This window comes from Columba livia, chromosome 8, assembly GCF_036013475.1.
Source record: "Columba livia isolate bColLiv1 breed racing homer chromosome 8, bColLiv1.pat.W.v2, whole genome shotgun sequence".
Taxonomy (NCBI): domain Eukaryota; kingdom Metazoa; phylum Chordata; class Aves; order Columbiformes; family Columbidae; genus Columba; species Columba livia.
In genome coordinates, this window is record NC_088609.1 from 21,517,375 (window position 1) to 21,540,408 (window position 23,034).

At 37.1% G+C, this 23,034-nt stretch overlaps 1 long non-coding RNA gene across 2 annotated transcripts in view; it reads left to right on the forward strand.

Annotated features, from left to right (window-relative positions):
* The window catches only part of LOC110362004 (uncharacterized), a 52,307-nt gene that overhangs the window by 10,407 nt on the left and 18,866 nt on the right, over positions 1 to 23,034 (forward strand). For both annotated transcript variants that reach the window (XR_010474351.1, XR_002418959.2), the window contains exon 2: positions 22,720 to 22,875. This is a non-coding gene — a long non-coding RNA (uncharacterized LOC110362004). The remainder of the gene's footprint in view (positions 1 to 22,719; positions 22,876 to 23,034) is intronic.

Sequence of the window (23,034 nt, forward strand, 5' to 3'; positions counted from 1 at the left end):
CCAGCTTGCAGTGTACCTGTTCTCAAAATTCTCTTTGTTTTTATAAACTGCAAGTTTCCAAGCCACTTGCATGGATATTGTCTTAATGTCTCAGACCAGAGTATCCACAATGAAGTAAAATGAGGTAACACTTAGATGGGGACCTGGTTTGTTTAAATATATGTCATTCAATCACGTAAACAGTTACTAGGATTTTACAGCCTTTACATACTGAAGTCAGCTGTTTACAGTGTTTCTTGGAGGACAAACAGTTGACATTACTTACAGATTAATGACTGTTGTATTCTCTGTGTGGGAGTATCATAGATCTCAGATTATTGAGAGTTTCAGCTTCAGACAAAACATAAACCAGAAGCACAAACTTCTGGACACATACTCTATAACTGAACTGCAAAACATGCACCCAGGTGGTTTTCCACCACTTGGTGAGGCCCATTTTGCTTCTAATGATGTGTTAAAAAAAAGAGTCCTGACTGGAAGTTTCTCTTAATTTGTCTTTAATGAATATAGAATGATTGAGAAATCGTAAAAAAAAAATAAAAATCTTAAACTACATGGTCAGATAGCCAGGATTCTAACAAAAGGAATTGTTTTAAACCCAGAGTACCTTCCAAAACCATATATATCATTGAGATTACCTTGTTGTGAAGACGGGCAAGGAGTGGGTTTCTGAAGTCATTTGTATGCCTTAGTAGACTTGCATTCGTTGTGATGAAATCAGCCAGATTCTCTCCTTTGTTGAAGCACAGGAGTAAGTTTTGGGAAAGAACAGATGCTGCAAGGAGGCCACCAGTAATTAGTTCTTTTGAAAATACTGTACCCACAAGATGCAGTTAGGATTAGTTTATGTACTGCACTTTGAAGACGTAAAAAAAAATTTCAAAGAGCTAACTGGTACTAGATTATCCACTACACTTGGATTTCTATATTACTGTTTTCAACTATCTTATTCTAAGTGATAAATAGATATTCAGACCAATTAGTAAGCTCTTTTTGCAAGTATTTAATTACTGTATCTATTAATTGAAAACATAAAATACAAATTTTCACTATGAATGTCCCTTGCATGTAAAGAAAGAAAAAACTTGATTTCCATTTAAAAAGGCGCCTGAAAATCTGTTAATTTTCCTTTTTCCACTTGTTTACTTCCTAAAAAAGTTTGTGGTCTGTATAGCTGAACAAAATTCTTAGAAGTAACTACTTTTTTCTTATTCCCTGATTATACTGCAAAATTCACTGAAAGAAAAAACCAACAAGCAAAAACCCACAATAGGATTTTGTCAGCTTTTTGGTAACAGGGTAACAGAAGAGAATTGCAAGCAGAAAGAGGGTTTTTTCCCCTCCAAAAGCTCAGGATTAATTTGAAAGTAATAACTGAAAAACAAGTTGAAGGACAGTCATATAGAAATCAGAAATAAACTTTTTCTCAAGGAAGGCAGTGTTGCACAGGTACAGGTTGCTCAGCGAGAACACTTTGTATGTATTCAAGACGCAGCAAATGAGGCCAGGGCTGGCTGGACCAAGCTCTTAGTAATAGTACAACCTCGAGGAGGAGTCTGGAGTTGATAACTCCCAGAAGTCCCTTCCAAGGAATGGTTCTGTGATTAGTGGCCTCTTACTGCAATTACTGAAATTACCCAAGAATCATCCAAGAAAAAGGATTATAGGGTCTTAGTAAAGAAGTTAAATATGGTAAAACCCCTAAATATAGAAATAAACCAGAATACTGAGATGCTAATGCAAAAAAAAAAAAACACAAAACTTTTTGCCATTTGAGATTTTCCTTCAGAAAATTTCACCCTCAAGTCTTTATAACAAGAAATTTTATTTTATTTCCCGTGTTTCAGCACCCTTTATATTAAGACATTAAACTCAACACTTCAGGTTGATAGGGTTTGTAACTGGTTGGTTAGGCTGCCTGTTCTGCAGGTAAAAATTTAAAATACATTACATTCTTTTATAATACTTGCATCGCTGTACTCTCAAACAGGGCAAGAAACTGAGACTTTACTCTGTCCGCCTGAGAGCACACCTTAATGTAGACAGGCTAAAGAAAGAACCCAGCATGAAACCCAGCCTTCCTCCCTTATAAGAACATGTGCAACCAGCTTATGAGCATGTTTTGCTTCTTTAATGAATAAATAGATCATGAGTCTACTACAGTTTCAGCTACAGCAATCCAGGAGACTTAGTTTTGATGTAGGGAGAAGAATTGGCTCAGGCTGCAACTGTTCATATTTTTAAAATCTGGACATTTATGGTTTATCTTTTATACTGGCCAATATTGAAGGCATCGCATATGTTGCAATAATCTTATTCTTGCACAAGGATTTTCCCACATTTGAGAATGATGTTTGAATCATGATGATTTCACTATAAAAGAGGAAATCTTCTTTCTGTGCCTCCCTATTTCCTCCCCTTTAGGTTTAAATCCTCCTCTTCATATACCACTATCCACATATTTTCAATTTATACCTTGCAAATTGGCTGCTCATTTCATCAACATATGGTAGCTCTGCTGGCTCATGGCACAGATCTCATATCTGGGGACTGATTATGTACCATCTTGTAGCTGGCACAGGCATTTACATGTCTGAACGGCATTTACAAAATATCACCACCTCAGAATATCCTCATCAATTAAAAAGTTTTATCCAGATCTACTTACAGCACTCAATCTTAAATTTGTTCTATTCTGTAGTGGGTCATAATTTCAAAAATTAAAATACAGCTTAATGCTAAGTCTGGCATCATCATTCTAATCCTCCCATCCTGAAGCTTCCACCTGATCTGGACATTTCTCTTATATTCAAAGGAGGGATTTGTGACATAAAGAAACTATTAAATACTTATATTTTTTCCTTCAAAAATAAGAAAAAAGGTACATTTCTACTGTTATTTTATTTGTAATACAAGATTCCTTCTTTCAGATCCCCAGTGAGAGAAGTGCAGAGAATGAGTGTTCTCTTGATAACAAAATCTAAGGGTGTTTCTGAACTTAGAGGATCTTTCTTGTCAAAGTTTGAGTCTCTAGCAATGGCCAGCTGTTTAGTAACAATGCTGGTTTTTGTATAAAAGTGTAAAGACCTTCATGTATGTAAGCCAAGAAACACTGCAGAGCTGCTCATCTGAGCTTTTCTAATTGTTCTAATACCAGCAGCTTAGGAATTCTTGCAGATGGGTTTGTCATAATACTTTGTTGGCATTTTTTAAAAAATTGCCTCTTCAAGCTAAGCAAACCCTGGAGAAAAAGCTGTGATGAATACAGATGCAATGTTAATTAACAAACACTAAATGTGAAAGTTTTTTGTAAAAATTAATTAAAAAAATGTGTATTGACATGCCAAGAAGCCAGGAAATATTTTGAAAATAGTTTCATTTCCCTGAAAATTTGACTCTCTACATTAGAATATATTGAGCTGAAATGCTAGGCAGTAAATCAAAGGCAAGGGCTTCGTATTTGCGCCTATGCATTATTGCTGTGGTGGTGATGTTTATCTCAGCTGCCTTTTGGGTAGGCTGTCGAATTTGAACAGCTTTATAATCTTACTGGTAAGTTCTAGGTTCTAAATACTGCAATACAATGTATTAGGAGCAGTCTTCTGGGAGAGATTTCCTGATTAGGCAGCCCAAGTTAAAGATGTAGTAATTTTTATGCTGCTGTGTCAAGTCTGTAAGCAAAACAAAGGAAATAACATCAGCAATTATGTACTTTGCTATGTTCTACTACTTTGAAGGATGCGAAACTCTCTCTCTATAAGAACTGGGTAGAGAAACTCATGTGAGCTCCTCTGTGGAAAACAAAGCAACACAATAAAAACCCAAACAGGTAATAAAATCAAAAGATAAAGGAAAATAACGGTTTCCACTACAATATTCTCTTTGGAGACAGCCAATATTGTTGTCCTCATGTAACTAGCAGTGCTAATACGTAATGTTTAAACTAATCCTGTCACAGAGGTGAGGTCTAGAGGTAAATACAGAGATTTTATTAATCCTCTGCTAATATTCATTTTACTATGCTAATATTAGTTCTTTTTTCTCTATCTTGTGCTGTCCTTAGGGTCAGACTGTACCTAAACCAAATATCACCTAAAAAAGAAGCAGTAATAGAGATTATTGGTTTGGTTTATCTTCATCTAGTTTGTTATTTCAGTCTGCACTCACTTTTCACTTTCCTTTTTTGTTTTCCTGGACCAAAAGAATGAAATGTTATCACCAGAAGAAAAGGAGAAGGGGAGGGCTGGAGAGAGAGAGGAGGGAGAGTCTTCATTTGTCTTCATTTCTCTGTATCTCTTAATTTCTGCTTTGCATTCAGATAGTTTTGGTGCTAAAAAAAAATCCATACTAATAAATAAAAGTAACGTTCCGACTCTTTATTGCCTTTGATCCCAAAGAAAATCAAAAGATCATGCAAACCTAAAGTAAAATGAAATTAATTATCAAGCTCTGGGGATCATTTCACCAAAGCAATTGATTTCATTTCACCACTGCAGCCACCTCTCATTGGAAACCAATCAGCTGTTTAACAGCACACTCATAGAACAAGATAACAAATTATCTCAACATTTCCTAGAGAATAACCTTTCAGTCTTTCACTACAAGAAGACAGGTCAAAATTTTTTTGTTTGTTTGTTTTTTAACTTCATTACATATGATCTCTCGTTTACCTACAAGAAATATATTATAAAGACAAGGGAATCCAGCTGAAGATTCCATACACTAGAATGTATGGCTTAAGTTTCAGCTAATATAGGATAGGATCTTCAATGACTTGCAGACTGTGGCAGAATGCAAACCCCCCTCCCTCCTTCAGTATGGAAGGAGTAGGCACATCTCCCTCTCTCTCTGCTACTTGAGGCTAACAGCTTCTTTTGTTTGGCCCCAGAGCACCCTGGCCAGGGCCATTAGCAACGGTAGGGAGTGCCGAGGCACCAGGGAGCAGCTGGGCGCCTGCGGCCAGTGTGGGGGATGTTTGGGGGCTTCAGGGGCATCCACAGCTGGTGTGAGGGGTGCAGAGAAGCTTCTAGAATGCCTACAGTCAGATCTGATCAGCCAGTATAAAAACGGGACTCTCGTCGAGACTCCGCCCATTGCCGCGGGTCTCTCGGAGCACGAGCAAGATGCTGCCGCCGAGAGCCCCCCTCCCCGGGATGAAGACTCTGCTTGCCTTGCCGCCACGGCTGTGAGTAAAACTTCTCGCAGGATTGCAAGTATATTTATACTTTTCATGCACATATGCACGTATAACTTTCCGTGCTCCGTATGAGCGCGTGTAAAATTAATCCTCGCAGAATCGTGGGTGTATTTTCCTTCCGTGCACATATGCACGTGTAACTTTCCGTGCACATTTGCACATGTACTTTAAATTATTTCCTCGCGGAATCGCGAGTGTATTTTCCTCCCGTGCTTCCACGTAAGCACGTGTAATATTCCGTGCACATTTGCACGTGTAAGTAAATTAACCCTCACAGGATTGCAAATGTATTATAAATTTACCCTCGCAGAATCGCGAGTGTACACTTTCCGTACTCACTACGAGTACGTGTATCTCTTTTAAAAATAATTCCGCACCGTGTTTAGGCAAGTGTGTACTTCTCCGGGACTGGGGGACGGCCCCGGCATTGTTTTGAGTGAAGCCACATGTATGCACTCTGTGGATTGCCTGTTGCGTTAGTTGTTGCCCCTTAATAATTTTCCTCAACTGATATCCGAACCTTTATTTAAGTCACTTTTGGAGTGCTAAAACCCTGTTTCTCACCCGTTTAATAAAGGTTGGTTTTGGACCTTGTTGTCCCTTAAATTAACCTATGGGGTGCCTCCATGACACAGACTAACAAGGATTTGGAGTTGTCACATCAAACTGCATTTCTACTTAACAGAATGCTAGGAAATAAGATTTCAGTAAGATACAGGACTTGATTCACATGTACAGGCTTCTATCAGTGGACATATTCTATCCAAGTGTGATCCCTCTAGGCGTATATGCAGGACTTTGAGGACTCACATTCAAGGGTGCCAGAACACTAGAACAGGCTGCCCAGAGAGGTTGTGGAATCTGCTTCTCTGGAGACATTCAAACCCTGCCTGGACACATTCCTGTGCCATCTACTCTAGGTGAACCTGTTTTAGCAGGTGGGTTGGACTAGACGATCTCCAGAGGTCCCTTCCAACCCCAAGCATTCTGGGATTCTGTGACTCTGACACAATAGAGTTCTGAGCTTGAGAAGGGGCATGCTTTACCTAAGAAGGGACGAAGGCTTTGTCTAAAATATTGTATGCAAAATAACTAGTTCATTTTTTAGCCTTGCCACACTTTTTTTTCTTCTGTCTTTAACAAAGCTTTCAGTGTCTCTTTGATCCATTTCTCCATGTGTTGAGCAGGAAAGTGATTCCTTTTCTAAGTCACTCCCCTCTAGGGCTAGGGCATATCTTACTTTCACAATGTACCTAAAAAACCAAAATTCTCTGTTGATCTTCATGCCTTTCAGATACTTCCTATACTACTAATTAGCAAATCATTTTAGATTTTTCCAGAAATGTTGAAAAATCTGGAATTGCCATTACCACTCGGCAAGCAACTCAGTGATGTTTTCCCACTGTGTCACTGGTTTTGAAAAGTTATATAACATCATACACAAATCGAATAATCAACCTTTCATTTTAACCACCAATTATTTTAACCCTCTTTATAGCATGAGGCAGTATGTGGATTCTCTGTCTCGTATTCCCATAATCAAATATTTAAACTTAGTTCTAAAACTTAACTTTTCTGAGAAACCATAATGCCAGGGACTAGAATTTTTGCCATGACATGTGGGTTCTGACAAGGAAATCCAATAAGGTGAATTCATTCAAACAAATATAATACACAGAGAAGCATATAAAAGCATAATATACCCACCTGGACAATACAGGAGCCCCAAGTAATTTTTTTTCCATATACCATATTCATCTCTAACATCCCACAGTAAACAGCAGGTGGTTTTAATCAAGCTCTTTCCATCCATTATTCCTTCAAATGTTGTCTTTTAAAAGTTCAATATTTTTTGTGCTATATATTTTATAATACACTCACATAATTTTCATATCTGATGAGACCATTATCATAAGATACCAGATGTTCAGTACTCCTCTCTTAATTGTCATACTTAGGGCTTGTGTCTTAGGACTAATTGAGATAATCTTTGAGGTAATCTTTGATCTGGGTATTTGCTTCCAAGACTGGGAGGACACAATACTACTTTACCTCAACATATGCTCATGCAGCAATTGCTCATAGGAACAGCTATTTGAATGTTTGAGTCCCCAAAAGTCTGCAATAGCTGCTTTTCCAATACATTCCTCAACCTCCTATAGTCCAGAGGAGTACTCAAGTGCTTAATGTTCTGCGTCTTCAAGAACTAACTCCTTAAACCAGGGAAAACAAGGTTTTGTCAGGTAGGAAAAATATACATACAAGAATATATTACTTAACAGTCCTGGGTGATATCTTCTTTTAAATATTGATTCTTCTCTCGCCTCAGAGCTGTTAGCAAAAATTACAGAATTTGTGAACTGAAATTCCAGTAATAGAATAACCTGTCTGCTGTCCAAAAATATTTATTTAAAAAAAAAAAAAACTTTTTCTATTTTAAATTTATTTTTTCTTCCAAAAAGTATTTCTCAAAATAGTGGACATTTGTAACAAACATGTTGCTTATAGCCTGATTTACTTAAGCCCGTGCTGTCCTTATCACATTGCAGAAAATCTTATTTCCAGAAGGTATTGATATTTATCTTAATAGGCTGGGAAAGAGACGCTTAACAAGACCCCAGCGGATTCTACAGGTCATTAAGACTAAAGTCTCTCACAATGATCATTTTCTCTTCCAAGAGTTGCAGTGAATTTTGAGAATAGCATTCCACAGCAGTGTTAATGCTATGGATGGAAAAACCTTACAGTTTGAAGTAGATTTAAAGAGTTAAAAGCAGATTCAGCAGTGCTACTTTTACATTGCCAAGTAAGCATGAAGCTCTGTTTTAACTTCTGAGAAAAAGCAGTAGAGAGAAGAGCTTATCTTCAGTGGAAGAGAGAATGTCTGTCTCTAGAGACAGTGCTACATCATCTAAAGCCATCCAGAAAACAGTATGTGTCAATCAGTTCAGTTCCAATGAGTGCTATAGAGAAGATGAATAAGCAGGTTTATATTAAAAACTTGTACCAGGCCTCGGAGTTTGGAAGCCTGGCTTCCCTTCCTTGCCAAGCTCTCTTTAACCTCAGTTAGCTGTGAGCTGATTAACTACTTAGGTTTTGTCTTAACTTCTGTTTTCATTTTGAATGGCATTAATCCAGGAGTACACACAGTGGAAGCTTCCAAGAAAACTTTTGAAATATATGATCAGTAAAAATAATGAAGAATTCATTGTTTATTTTAGCATTTGATCCACTGCAAACAAAACATACCTTTGTTTTCTGCAGGATTGTTAATGTCAACTATGAACTCAGTTGTCTGTGGTATAGGGACCTACCCTGGAGTTTGCTTCCGTGATTGTATTTTATATGCAATGTTTTTAATAGGGCATTTAAATTATAGTTAGAAAAGTTGAAGGGAATATATTTGATACCAAAAAAGGTGGGATGGAAAGCATTTTAAGAGGCCACACTTAAATTTTCAAAGCAGTTTCAAAGGAAATAACATGAGGAGGATAAATCAGGTGACCAAGACACAAGAGAGAGCAGCTGCTTAGGTAACAGTACTACAGAAAATATGGGAGACAGCGAATCACACAAGATGAAAGTAAGTCAACAATAACAGCTTCCCAAAAAAGATGTGGAAGATTCAATATTTAAAGGTGTGTGGAAGGACATTAGCTATCTTACAGTCTGTAATATCATTATTCATATGCACTTAGTGTTGTGGTAAGGTCTGAGCTAGCACATCGTATTTTTACTGAGACAGACCTGAGTAGGCAAGAGCATTGCTCCCAGGGCATAACGAGCTAAGAGCCACAGCATCTAGTTGTGCAACAGCAGTGCAAAAAAGCCCAGAGTTTCTCCTATACAGTGGTGATAGTGATGTGGCATATTGCATGGTATCCAAAACAGGCAAGACAGGTGATTAACAGGGTCTTTGCAGAGACCATACAGAGCCAAGACTCCAGACCTCGAATTGAAGGAAGGAAAGGAGTCTATACTATAGAAGCTATACTTGTCATGTATCTATGTTTCTACAGTTGTCAAGATGATTGCCATTATTTTCTTAGACTGGCACTAGTTTAAAAGGCGCAATTTCTTTGGTCTCAAAACATTGTTTCACTTTGAGCCCATCTTTTGGCTATAAAAGTCGAACATAGGTTTGAATTCAGTGATCTTCATATGCTGTAGCTCCTTTAAAAAAGTAGAAGGCAACTCATTTCCAAAATGAAGTGACTAGATTTTTTCCATTATTTCAGGATTGTGCATTGCTAAACATGCTAAACATTACGTTCTCTGGTGTAGATTTATTGCTGGTGTCTGGGACAGTATCAACCATCACTTGGACATATATTTTATAAGGCATTGTCATAGATGTCTGATTTCTTTCAGGCATTGTCACTGATTTTGAAGTTTGTCCCCTTCTGCATATAATCTCTTCCTTTGGCAACTATTGCTTTATTATTTAATTGATTTGAATCTACTAGCCCTGTTGTTCAGCTGAAGCAAGCAAATATAACATTTATTTGCATTCTAATCTTGACAAAAGCCACTATTCCTTCTTTTCTGTGTTTATCAGAAAATGAGTGACAATAGCTCTCACCATTACTAGATTAGCTCTCCTGGAATTCTAGATTAAATGCCCTATTTCTTCTGTTAGAAGCAGTGATTTTTAATATTTGCCCTCAATCAGCTGTTCTCTCTCACTGGAAGAGTCTTTATCTCATTCTGCTTTTTCCATTCATCCACTCGCTGTAGCTATTCCTAGACTTGATTAATCATGTTTGGTTAGTGTGATGTCAAAGATTTCATCTTTCAGGAAAGAAAGAATATATCCCTGTTCCCTCACCCATTTTTATTTCCAGTCTATACAGGTTAAAAATAGGCCTTTAACTGGAAGTATGGCACAAAAAAATAGCACTTCCAGAAGAAATAATACATTAAATTTATGAAGATTCCTAAGAGAAAAAGCACATGAAATTATGTGCCTAACCCCACAAATACACTTGTTGTACATCCCCCTAAACTGTCAACTTTGTCTGTAGCATTTTGTTGCCCTTCTTATGGGGCTTGTCCTGTAGCATTCTGACTGCAAAACAATATCCAAATCTACATAAACACGATTACTTCACAAGAAGAGGCATCAGAAGTCCTATTCTTCTCTCTTGCTCTCTACAAACTACTGGCAGTACATGAGGGTGTTTAGACAGATGAGAATAGTTTAAAATGCAGAGGAGAGCTTATGCAAACACCAAGAATTACTCAACCACACTTCTACAAAAAACTCTCACAAAAATAAATCAATAAATACCCTTTACTCTTCTACTGAACTGGGGAAATTAATTCATTATTCACAGCTGACCTAACACTGCTAGCCTGAAAATCTCTGCCCCAAAAGCAGACAGCTGTGGGTATTGCTTCTTGCCACAAAGAGGTAGTTAACCCTTCTTCTGCTGGCTTCCAAACACAACTGATACAGCTGTAACCTGAAAGGCTGATGTATAATTAAAGCAGAGGTGCATCTTCGACTATATTACCCTGTAGCTGGGCCTTCACAAGCCACTGAATTTCACAGACCCAGGGACTTAATACACTGTCCAGGAAGAAGCATATCTCAGAAAAACACAAGCCCTTAAGACATGCTTCCTCCCTCCTACTCTTTTTTCTTTTCAGGTCCTTTCCACATTTCCTTACCCAGATTAAGGAGTCTTAATTCTTTCTTATGTCAGCTGAGACTTAAGCAGGTAACTGAAATAAGTATATTTCAGACATAGTGGATTCCCCCTGTTTCTTCCCCTTGTCTTGAATTCCTTCCTAGACATGGTCTTGTATTTCTCATCCAGTCTTCTCCCCCACACTCACACAGGATGTTGTGAAGCTGTAGAAGGAATTCAGCAGAGAATTGCAAAAGGTGGCCTGGCACTGATCAGGTTCACCCCTACATACACAAGCCTTCTCCAGTCTTCTCAGATCACTCTGAAAACCCTGTGCCCCTTTGCAAGATGCACATCATTTTTGACTTGCATTTCTAAGCAAGTCTGTTGGTTAGGTTAAAAATACTACCTTCCTTTCCTTTGCAAGGTCACAGTATTTAAAGCAGCTGTCATTTAGGTCTAGCAGCTACAATAATTTCTTCTTGCTGAGAGTCCAGAGACACAGAGGCAGTTAATTTGGGTGACAAATTCAGGTAATGCAGATTTCAGATTCTAAACATCTTGTCCGCAGCCTTTCTTGTTCTGGTTCAATAGTAGTTTGCATGTGATTTTGGGCTTGTTAAAATGTGTGTTTCGCTGCATTTCTCCTACAGCCCTGCAAGCTCTGCTAACCCCAAGCATTTATGTTAATGAGACAGATAATTCATCTTCCATCCCATCCTCCTCAGTCCTTTAGCTTCTTAGCTGCAAAAAAATGAAAATTATTCCTCGCTATTTGGATTGACAGAGAGTGGGGGTTTTGAGAGAGAAATGGGAACTAACGTAGCAAAGGAAACAACAAACATTTCCATCTGACATTATCCTGGATTTTCTCTTCTCCTCTCTCCCCGCCATCTCCTCTAAAGGATCAGGATTTTTTTATTTACTAATTAATTTCCCAGAAAAGAAATCTAGGCATTCCTGGGTTTTGAAACAGGTTAAATGTTGGCTTTCCACCTGGCTGCACCAAAATACCAGTTTTGCGGCATGCATAGGCACTTAACTAACTGTGTGATCTAGGCCTTGATGGTTCTGGGGCTAACAGTTCTCATTACTATATCCATTGCCTGTGGCCCACCTTGACTTATAACCAGCCCAAACTTCCCACTTTTTTGAGCTGCATGTGCCAGCTTGAGTAAGATTGAGCTGTTTCTTTCCACTTCAGTCTCCCTACCCAGACACAGGTTTTTCAGTGGTAAAGTAAATCTCTCTCTCTCTCATAATAAGCCTGCAGTATTACAGGAATAATTACTGATTCTGACATACCTTTAATCAGCAGATATTCATTGTTTCATTAACTAGCAAAAACACGCCACTAACAGGATGGAAAAACCTTCTTGTCGCTTAGGAAGCACATCAGCTGGTTACAAAACATTGTTTTTTCCCATTCAACCTTAACCGGAGTTAGAACTTGTTAGTTGTCATGGCAATAAAAGCATTCAGGTGGTAGGAAGGAGAAATTAGTGGGTTCCATTTAAAACTATTCTGTTAGAATATATTCCTAAGAAAATCACTATGCCAGGCAAAGACCAGTACTACTTAGTTTCGGTGTAGTTTAATGTTTTGAAAAATCAGTTTGTATGATAAACGTTTCTTATTATTTAATATCATTTTATCTAGCTGTCTGTTTGCCAGAATAAATCAGTGGTTGATTGACTAAATGTCTTTTTTTAAAGTTACTCTGGTAAAATAAATATTAAGGAAACTGTTTTGTTTTTTTTCAAAGGCATTGTGAAAAGATACAATCAGGAAAATAGTCATGCATGGCTAGTTTTGCAGGAGGCTCTTTTGCATTGCTCTGTATGTATCAGAGAATAAACTTACTTATACAAGCAAACTAGAACAATACTGTTACTTCAGAAAGTCCTTGAAGCTTTTAATAAAGCTAGCTCTAAGCTTTACAAGTTGGGATAGCTTGTGTCACTAGGTATGTAACTGGCTTGCCTTTATTGTCAGTGCATTTAGTTTAAAAGAATTTGTGTCTGATCAGACACCAGTAGCCATTTTCTGGATTTGAACATATATATGAAGTTTTATTGTAGAAATTTTACTATTTAGGTTTTCACTGATCTCAAACAATTAAAAAGTGGGGTGTGGTTATTTGTTTGTTGGTTGGTTTTGGTTTGATTTGTTTTTTTGTTTTGTTTCATTTTCGTGAGAAGAGGCAGACAAGAAACACGTAGCTCTCTCTGGTGTAGACTTCCTCTGGCAGATCTGATCCCACAGGCTCTTGCAAATAATACCACAGTAACATAGATGTTTCAGAAAAAAAAACCTTATGGCGAGATCAACTACACCAAAACAATTCTTGACAGATACTTGCCTAGTGTACCCACTGCAGTGCTTAACAATCTTCATGGTTGGGAAAGGAGTTCTATTATTTTTCATGCTGTAGCTACTGTCCTTTCTTTTTCTCTTACAAACAATGAATATGGAGATTAATATGTTCTCTTCCTCTTTGCAGAAATTTTGAACATATGAAAAGAGTTACTATGTCTTTTCTCAATGTGCATCAATTGAAAAAAAAAAAACACCAAGTTTATCCCAGGTCATATGTTTATCCTGCCCATCAACTCGCCCTGGATAACCCCCCTGTTCTTTGCCTGCTGCAGCTGTGAAGCAAAGTAGTTAGTAGAAACCAGTTTAAGCCAAAAGCAGGGACTTTTGCAAGTGGGGCAGGATAAAAGCAATCTCATGGCTTTCATGAGTCAGCTGATGAGAAATAGTTTTGCTGGTTTCAGTAGTGCAGCTATAAACTAAATTGTCTAAACAAAACAACCTAAGGTTTGTCATAATTTCTCAGGGATCTTGTTTTTTAACCTACTCATTTCTGTTTCTCCTCCAAACCAAAAATTTCCTCTCTGTATTGCAGTCTGGTACCCACACCTGAAGATAATACTGAAACTTCTGTTAAGCTTATATTAAAAAGAATATTACTATACCCATTAGAGTTTGCTATTTTTCTTCCTCCTGTTTGCAGCAAAATGATAGATTCAGTGAGCCAACCCAGGCATTCTCCATCTTCTACTTTGCAGTTGATTATTCCTATCATAGAAAGCATGATACTTTGCGCTTGTCTTCACAAAAAGTGCCTTCTTTTTTTTTCATGCTTGTCCAGATAAGTTTTAATTCTACTCTTCTAATTTGCTTGCAGCCCCTCCCAGTTTGGAGTCAAGCAGTGAATGCTCTATAGAGTGCTCAGCAATTACACTTCCCACGCAGTGCTCAATTCTGTATATCTGGCACAACAAGGTTTACAGATTCATCTTGCTGCTACTAGATATTGTTCTAATTATATTATGGAGCAGGTAAAATGAAAAGCCAAAGAAGTTAATAAAGAAAATAATATTGACTTCTAATTCCAAGGGGAGGTAGCATAGTCACGCTCATATGGAAAATATAGTGTGCATTTTTGCCTTGAAAGAGGACATTTACATCTCCGGCCTTCGTGAATCAGCCCAGGAACAGCATGCTGTGATTTTTTTTTTTCTCTCTGTTTTAAAGTAGTTGCTCTTATTTTCAGTTCCATTGCAATACTTAGACAACAAAATTATTACATAGTGTCACTGTCAGTTTTCAAGTTGTGAAATCAATTAGTTTCTGCCAAAAGAGAAATGTGAAAGAGACAAAAAAATGTTTCAAGGTGCCAGTGAATAAAAGACTAACAGGTGTTATGACTAGAAGCACTGTGCATCATAGTATTTTTGTTCCTTGATACAACGTCAGGACAATTTTTCAAAATATATTGAAGAAAAAGTTTCAGAATCTGACAGTGACATTTAGTACAAAGAAGAACTGAAAATAGAAGCAGTAGCTTTTAGGAGATACTATTTTCTTCCATAGCTGCTTAAATAGGCAGAAAGCAGCAGAGTCCCCAGTGCTCTGGCAGCTAAGAGGTCAAACAGTATCCTGGGTTCATCAACCACAGTATAACCAGCCAGTCAAAAGTGGTGATTATCCTGCTGTATTTAGCATTGGCACAGCCTCACCTTGAGTGCTGTGTACAGTTCTGGGCCTCCCAATTTAAGAAGGACATCAAGGTCATTGAATGCATCCAGAGGAAGGCAACAAAGCGGCTGGAAGCAACATCCTGTGTGGAGCAGCTAAGGACTTTGGGTTTGTTTAGCTTGGAGAAAAGGAGGCTGAGGGGCAACATCATTGCTCTCTACAGCTTCCTGAGGAGGGAAGTGAGGAGGGAGGTGCTGAGCTCTTCTCTCTGGCATCCAACAATAGGATGCATGGGAATGGTTCAAAGCTGCACCAGGGGTGGTTTAGACTGGACATTAGGAAGCATTTATTTAACAAGAGTGTCATCAAACAGTAGAACAGGCTTCCTAGAGAGGTAGTCAATGTCCCAAGGCTGTCAGTGTTTAAGAGGCATTTGGCCAATGCCTTAAAAACATGCCTTGAATTGGTCAGGCAGTTGGATTACATAATCATTGCATGTCTCTCCCATTCGAAATTGTCCAGTCTATTCTACTCTATTCTGCACTATCTATCAAATGTTACTGCTCCTTCAGGCAATATTACCTCGCACCAGTATTTTCACTATATTTTTATGTAATTTTAATTGGTGGACTGGCATCAGCTTATAAATGGTTACTGTTGTACTTGCATTATTGGAAATTTTCTATTTTTGATCTACAAATTCTGTATGAGACTTTTGGAATAGTGTGTAGGGGCGAGGAGTGCCACACACTAAGCATACCACAGACATGAGAGGGGTACTACACACATTACAAAAATCATAATGTTTCCCAGGACATGAAAAAAGAGGAAAAGCCACAGGGAAGATTCCCAAGACGAGTGCTGAAAGTGGTAAAAATATTCATCACTACCAAGTTACCCTTCTCATTCGTGTTTTACAGAAACAAAAATCATCACTATTGGTGAACATTTCTGTATATTTTGAACACAATGGTTTTGAAGCACTGGAGCAAAATAATGAAAGGTGACTCCGTGGTTCCCTGACTGGGATGGCTCAAGGGCAAAACTGAAGTTCTGTATAAAGGCTGAAATAAAGGCACTGAAATTGACATTAAAGTGCAGATAAAGGAATATCCTAACGAATTTTACTACACTCAAATTGTGTCTTCCTTTCCCTCTGAGAATAGAATTCAGACACTGTAAAACTCTACCACCATAGGAAACTTGGGAAAATTGTGCTCTTTCATTTGGCTGGTATGCTATTATTTTAGCTCAGAGAGCAGGCAGGCTGAAACTCTGGGACCATCTTGAGAGTTGAACCATTTGCATAGTTTTATAATTAGGGAAATGAAATGAAATTCTTTTCCCCTTCAGTTGGTATTGAGTCATAGTTCTCAGGGATATGAAAAAGAAACAACTAATGCACCTTTGTGATATGTTTCCAATGGCAGTAATATGTGCTAAACTTACAGTCACATACAATATAGAAAACATAAGCATTGTATGGGTATTAGTTAACCATTAGCACTTCACATAGTTTGATCCATGAATGAATGGGAAGGACACAACCAACTTATTTGTCATATGCATTTTCACTTCCTTTTTTGATCACTCTTCTTGTGGCTCCTGCTTATCACTACTCATTGGATAATTTTAGCTGCTTTGCTTAACTACAGTCAGTAATGATATACCTCCTAGGTATACCTGCTAATAGCGTTATGGAGATCACTTAGAACTCTATTTGTATTCAAACATTTATTTTCATTTCTCTCGTGATTAACACTGAAAATACGTTGCTTTTTAACAACGTTGTGATCCTGGAATGCAGAGGAATATGGGACTAGATCTTGAAACTCCAGTTCCTCTCTACATTCATTTATATTTCCTTAACATAAGTTCATTTTTTATTCATTACACTTTTTTTCCAATGGTAAGTTCTCAATACAGGCAAGCTCATTTCTTTCTTACTGCAGGAACATGTTAATGAGTAGTTGTAGTTCATTTAGCTTAAAAGATAATAACTAACACTCTAAGCATTTTTAGTCCGCTTATGCTGTCTACTGCAATGTCTTTTTCCTAAGGGCTCATTAGATTTTGAAGAGTAATGATTAATTGCTGAATATAACATTTTTTCCAACACTGAAAAAATGTGTGGGTTATTGTATTCATGTTAATCAGGTAATCCATGAATATGTCACTTCAAGTACCCACTATCCTCATTTACTATTTCAGGGGGCTAATCTGCATGACTTTCATTGCCAGTGGCTGACCTGTTAATACCAAGATCAGCAAGGATGCCAGATTTATTGTTGGCCTATTCTAGAACAGCCTCATTTAGAGGTGAATCTACAACAGTGACTGAAGAATTAATTAGAATGACTGTGCAACTTACCTAACATACTTCAAGACAGGACAAAATATTCAGAAGACATTTTTTATTTTTCAAAAGTAATGCAATTAGAACACTATCACTAATGACAAATCCTCTTGACTATGTGCTATAAGGGTCTCAGATGGCATTCATGCATTTAACAGTAACATTTGATGCACAATATAAGCGAAGTCTGACAAGTGTTTAAACTCATGTCCATGTGTCAAAATATACATTTCATTGATTGGAATTACTTGCAGTATTGGCCAAGCAACTGTAGGTGTTATATACATATGCACATGTACACACACATATATAATTTCTCTCTGCAGTAGCGTCATCACGCTGTCGCATTCCACTCCCTAGGATCGCATCTGTTCATAGTGATAGGATATGAATTAATATCTTTTTCATGTTTTAGCATCTAATGATCTTTTTCCATTTTGCAATGCAAACTGGTCTTTGACACTCTTTTCAGTTGTCCTTTTCCAGCTGAACTTAATGCAAATAGCAAATTTGCAATAACAAATGGTTTTGCTTTACTAATATCTTAAAGTTTTTTAAAGTTGTCCTTCAGCATTGCGTTGAACAGATATGCTTATATATTTTTCTTGAAAATTCGTATTATAGTGCTATTGTAGCCTTAGTGGCCTAAGGCTCTATCAAAGACAAAATGTACAGGGAGATGTGTACAGTTGACTATAACAACTAACGTAGCTGGAAATAACACAAGTTTTCAGACCCACTCCTGGAAGACACAAAGGAACACTCGTGTACTGCAGGTTTATTATTCAAAACAAATCCTTCACATGCTGCACCTATTAAGTGATATTGTGGCTCCTTACAAACCTTGCTTAAAAATTCTTCATAGCACAAGAGAGCACTGCCTTTTTCATTGCCTGTACCTGCTGACAAATGGGGAGATCAGCCATATCAGAGAGCAAAGCAGAGGGCTTTTAAGGTAGAAGGTACAGTAACACTTGAATGACAACACGTAAATTGGGGAAGTATAATTTCAGCTACCTACATAATAGAACTTCAATTATTGTGCTTCTCCTCTTCCACTTTCTGAAATACCTACCAGTATAATACATATATTACTATAATTTAGCCTTATAGTGGAAGACCAGTAGGCTTGTCACTCTTGTACTTACTGAAAAGAATTGTCATACTTTACCTTACTTCATTCTTATTAACAAAGAAATTACCTCTGGATTTCTGTTGTTGATGCTCCCTGTATTTTCTTATTCCATTTTGTCCTCCTCTCTGTCTCAACAGCAATACATCCATAAAGAGATACATTCTGCATGAGATTGAGTTCCCAATATTGTAATTAATTTTGCCACAAAAAAACCCCCACATTATTCCAAGAAATTTAGAATGGTACTTTGAAATGTAAAGGAAATGTGGACAGAATATTCAGGAGGCAGGGCTTTGCTCTTCATTATAAGACTTTGTAATAGAAAGAAACAGAGTTTATTGAAAAGGCAACAATCTAGGTCAGCTAACTCTTCCGAAGGAGATGAGGGGTGTTTTGAATCAAATTAAGACAACAAATTCTGCCTCAGTCGAAGTATTTACTATTCAGAGTCCTACATTGTAACAGGAAAACAGTGTTTTTCTTAGTTTCCGTTCTACTCGTGCTTCTCAAATTCCTCTATAAAGTCCAGTTATTTTGTACTTAATTGCCCTGATATCTGAAGAACTTAGCCTCTGGCTTGTGAACCAAATATTTCTCTTACAGGTTTGCTCTGCTTTGTGCTCTGAATATTGTCTGTAGTGTCAAGTGTCTTCTAGGAAAATATGCCCTTTGAATTAAGTACCATGAAAAAAGTGTACGATATCACAGAAACATAAAAGGATGTGTGTTTTGTTGTTTGTTTGTGGTTTTTTGTTTGTTTAATTACCAGAATCTATTTTGTTGTCATTGCAGTGGTCACAACTCTTGCTCATATTCCAGCACTCTCACAGAGGGAAGCCAGTCACCTCGTTCTCTTTCACTGCCTGATGATTTCTGTCACTTCTGTGTCTCCTCAGTCCTTAAATCCTTCCTCTATTTTACAGCATTGCCCCACTTCTTGCAGACATATCTGTGTACAGTTTTCATTCAATAATGTTGGCTTAAAGAACAAAAATCTTAGGAGACTATTGTTCAAATGAACCATGTACATGCTGACATAAGAACTGTGTAAAATAAGGAGATCAATATACTTTGGTTTTGTGCTTTTGACATGGCACTTGCAGTTTTAATGGATGTTTGTGTTCTAGTAGGGAGTAATTGTTTGACTGGTATGAACATGTTTCTTATTGCAACCAGACAAGGACAGTATGTAAGAGAAGATTTTTCACTGGCATAATTTGTCAGCTCAAGGCCTAATTCCTGTTCAATGTCAAAAGAAGATGGATGTCCAAATGCCATTTTGTGCTACTGAAAATATCTCCATATGTTAATACTCATATTTTAAGTGGAAAATCTCTTTCTCTCTGCTTAGACCTATGTGCCTGTATGCGTGTAAGCATAATTATACAGATATTCAGGGTCTTAATATGTTAAAACCAGCCACAGAAAGGGAAGAGTAAGTAACATGACTTAAGTCTCTCTGGCCACTGGGTGTCAATGTTGATGCATATTGCATCAAGAAAGAAGAATTTTATAGGCAACAGAAAATGTTTCTAAGCATTAATAGATAGTATAAATGGATTATCTAGGTTGACTGGGAAAAATTGCTTCTTCCTTCCTTCCTACAGAATTGCTCACTTTTAGTAATTGCCTAATACATACATACCAATTTTTTCCTGTACTTATTCAACATGTTTATGACATAATTCCATTATGGAAGTTTGTTCTTAAAATAGTTGTGTTTCAGCTGTGTCAAAAGCTGCATTAAATTCAGAGAATAAGGTTGATTACAAGGACAAAAGTGTGGGTATTTGTTAAAATAGCAAAATCTGGCAAGTGTTTGAAAGAAGTATTTGTAGACTTTAAAGAATACACATATTATTGATATTCCTTCACAGATCCTGCTAAGTTCTTTAACATTCATGTTCCTAGTTTCTTCAAATAGAGCTATCTAGACACACTGATTTCTGGGAGGACAAGGAATTGTTGCTTACTGTGGTGCACATCTCTATGTTGGATTTAACGTATCTGTGCATACATACTTCTGCAGTCATCAAAATGGTGGTTTTACTTTGAAACTGCTTAAGTAAAAACTGTAACTATGCTGCTAGAAACATTTGTAACTTCCATCCACACCCCAAAATCACAGGAACCTGATCCTTCCGGTGGGAAATCTAAGAAAATGCTTTGTGCCTATTTATTTTCTAGTCCACCTGTGATATGGTATTACAGCTACCCAACATGTGCCATATCAAGTTCAAGCACTACTCTAGATACATAAAATTCTTTGCACAGTTTATTTACTTGAGCCACTGCCTGGAAAAATTGTTGTGCTTCTTCGTGCAATGGCTGTTCTTTAAGTACACCTGTCCTGCTGTGATACTCTTCTGGAAACAGTACTGCCTACCATCTAAACACCAGAAAGCCTTTTCTAGAAAGCTACTGGAAATTTTAAAATATCATAGCTGGTATTTTTCATTTCTTTCAAATAGGTGTCCATAAGCATTTTCCTTCAAGGGGTCTGAATAGTATTAGGAGCGTTTTCACACAGAGGAAAGATGCATGCGGGGAAAATTGTTCACTGCAGTCAACCTTGAATACTAAATAATGCCAGTAAAAAAAACCTTAGTGACTTAAACAGAGTCAGATTCTGACGGGGAAGGAAATTATCATGGAAATGGTTAGATTTAGTATGATTTCTTTTAATTCTTCCAGATAGCAGGTATGTTAAGACTGAAAATTATCTTTGTGAGAGCACACATTTTGAAAAATTACTGTTTTAAAATACGATGATGAGAAAATGTATCTTGCACCAATTGATCATTACTCTGAAAGTCTTGCTCATTTACCATCACTACCTGAAACTGCACTTTTATTATGCAATTATGAAATTGTGTTGAAAATATTATTTTGTCAAAAAAAAAAGAAAGACATTTTATTCACAAGTGTTTTAGTACATTTTACAGGTTTTTACTACTGAGTAAAACTTATTTTCTAGGCTAAAGCTTTTCATTACTGCAATTAAAAATTTACCACTTGATACCAACTTTCATCTCTCCAAGGAAAGTATGTCATATTTTCAAAATATCCTTATTTTCTTAGCCAAAAAAGAGAGCAAACAATATTTTTCTGACTAATAGTATGACTCTCAAACTTTCAAGCATTCTTTGTATTTTCTCCAACAAAGAAAGGTTCAGATAAAAGACACTGTCATTTCATTATTAGTAGTATCATTGTTACTGGTAAATATGCAGGTTGATTTACTAGAGAGAAAAATATGAGCGAACTATCCCAGAGCTGTAAGAACAGGATTGAGTGTACAGACTCCCAGCAGCAACTAGGAGCTCTAGTCACAGATTAAAACCGTGTTACGAACCTTCCTGCAAGTGGATAAGAAGACTTCTACTGGATAGAGTTAGTAGGAAACAGAAAGGAAGAATGCAAGTCTTTTTGCAAAGTGCTTCATAAGCTTAAGGTTTTCAGCTTTAGTCAGGTCAAAAAGAGAAGTCAGACGTAGAAGAATGAAGCAAAATGGTGATATTTAAGACACGACAGATCTAGAACCAGTGACAAGACACGATCAGACTCTTATGTAACCATAGAATATAAACAAGGTTAAAGAGGAGATTCCCCTCCTTAGAAACAGGATGATAAGTTAAGTGCATCCATTTAACAGATTTGTAAATTGACATCTTTATGCTAGCAACTAAGTAACACATAATGGGAACACTCATATTTTTGCCAAAGAACGTACCTTCAGAAAAGATACACATGCATTCCCTCTCAAGCAAAAATCAAGCACAAGGATAATTTAGTCCTAATAGACTGTGCAATGTTTTAGTATTTCTTCACACTGTTTTATTAGAATTTCAACAGTAACTATCCTTTCTTTCCTAACTGAACATAAAATTATACTACTTATGTATATCTTTCATGAAATATTTATAGTATACCATTTGGGTTTTGCTTAATTTTCAACAAAGTTCCTTTAAAATCAAATACTTTGGTTATTTCTGGAACTGGCTTCTCTAGTTCCCAGCTCAGGTCTTCAGGTCAACAAGTGTCTGGTGCCAGCTGGCTTTGTTTTGGGCCTCTATGTAGCTTGGCACTTGGATTTGTGTGAGAAGTGAAGGCTAATGCTCTGACCTTCTGACTCAGGCTCAGAAGTAGGCACTGCTCTTTCCTTTCTGATCATGTGAGAATTTGAGGGCACACAGCCATATTGAAAAAAACCTATAAAGTACATTTTTTTATGAAGATGTCAGCATAAACTTCACTTGATTTTGGTGTGACTGAGTTATACTATTGGAGACCAAGCAGTGTTGCCCATTCAGTTTGTTCAGTGTTTTTAAAAGCTAAGATAACAACTACAAAAATTAGTTATTTCAGCAAACAAAAACTTCTCCAAGAAACCACTGCTTCTGTTTTCTAGGTTTAACTCCTATCATGGAAAGAATAAAAGTCAAAAACCCTGGAAACATCAAACTTTTGATTACTTTTCTAACAAGGTCCAAGGATATTCTTCTGCCATAAATCCCTGCCACATGTCAGACTTTTTCATCTGCAGGTTGAAGTTATTCATAGCCAGGTAATAGCCATTTGTTCTTTTGCCAACGTTATCCTTAAGTTCTTCATGTTTAATGTTGAGCTTTTAAAAAGAGCACCCACATTCCTGGAAATGCCTTAGATCTATCCATTCTTGTATCATACTTGCCTTTATTATAACTATCTTTGTGACTAATTGTTA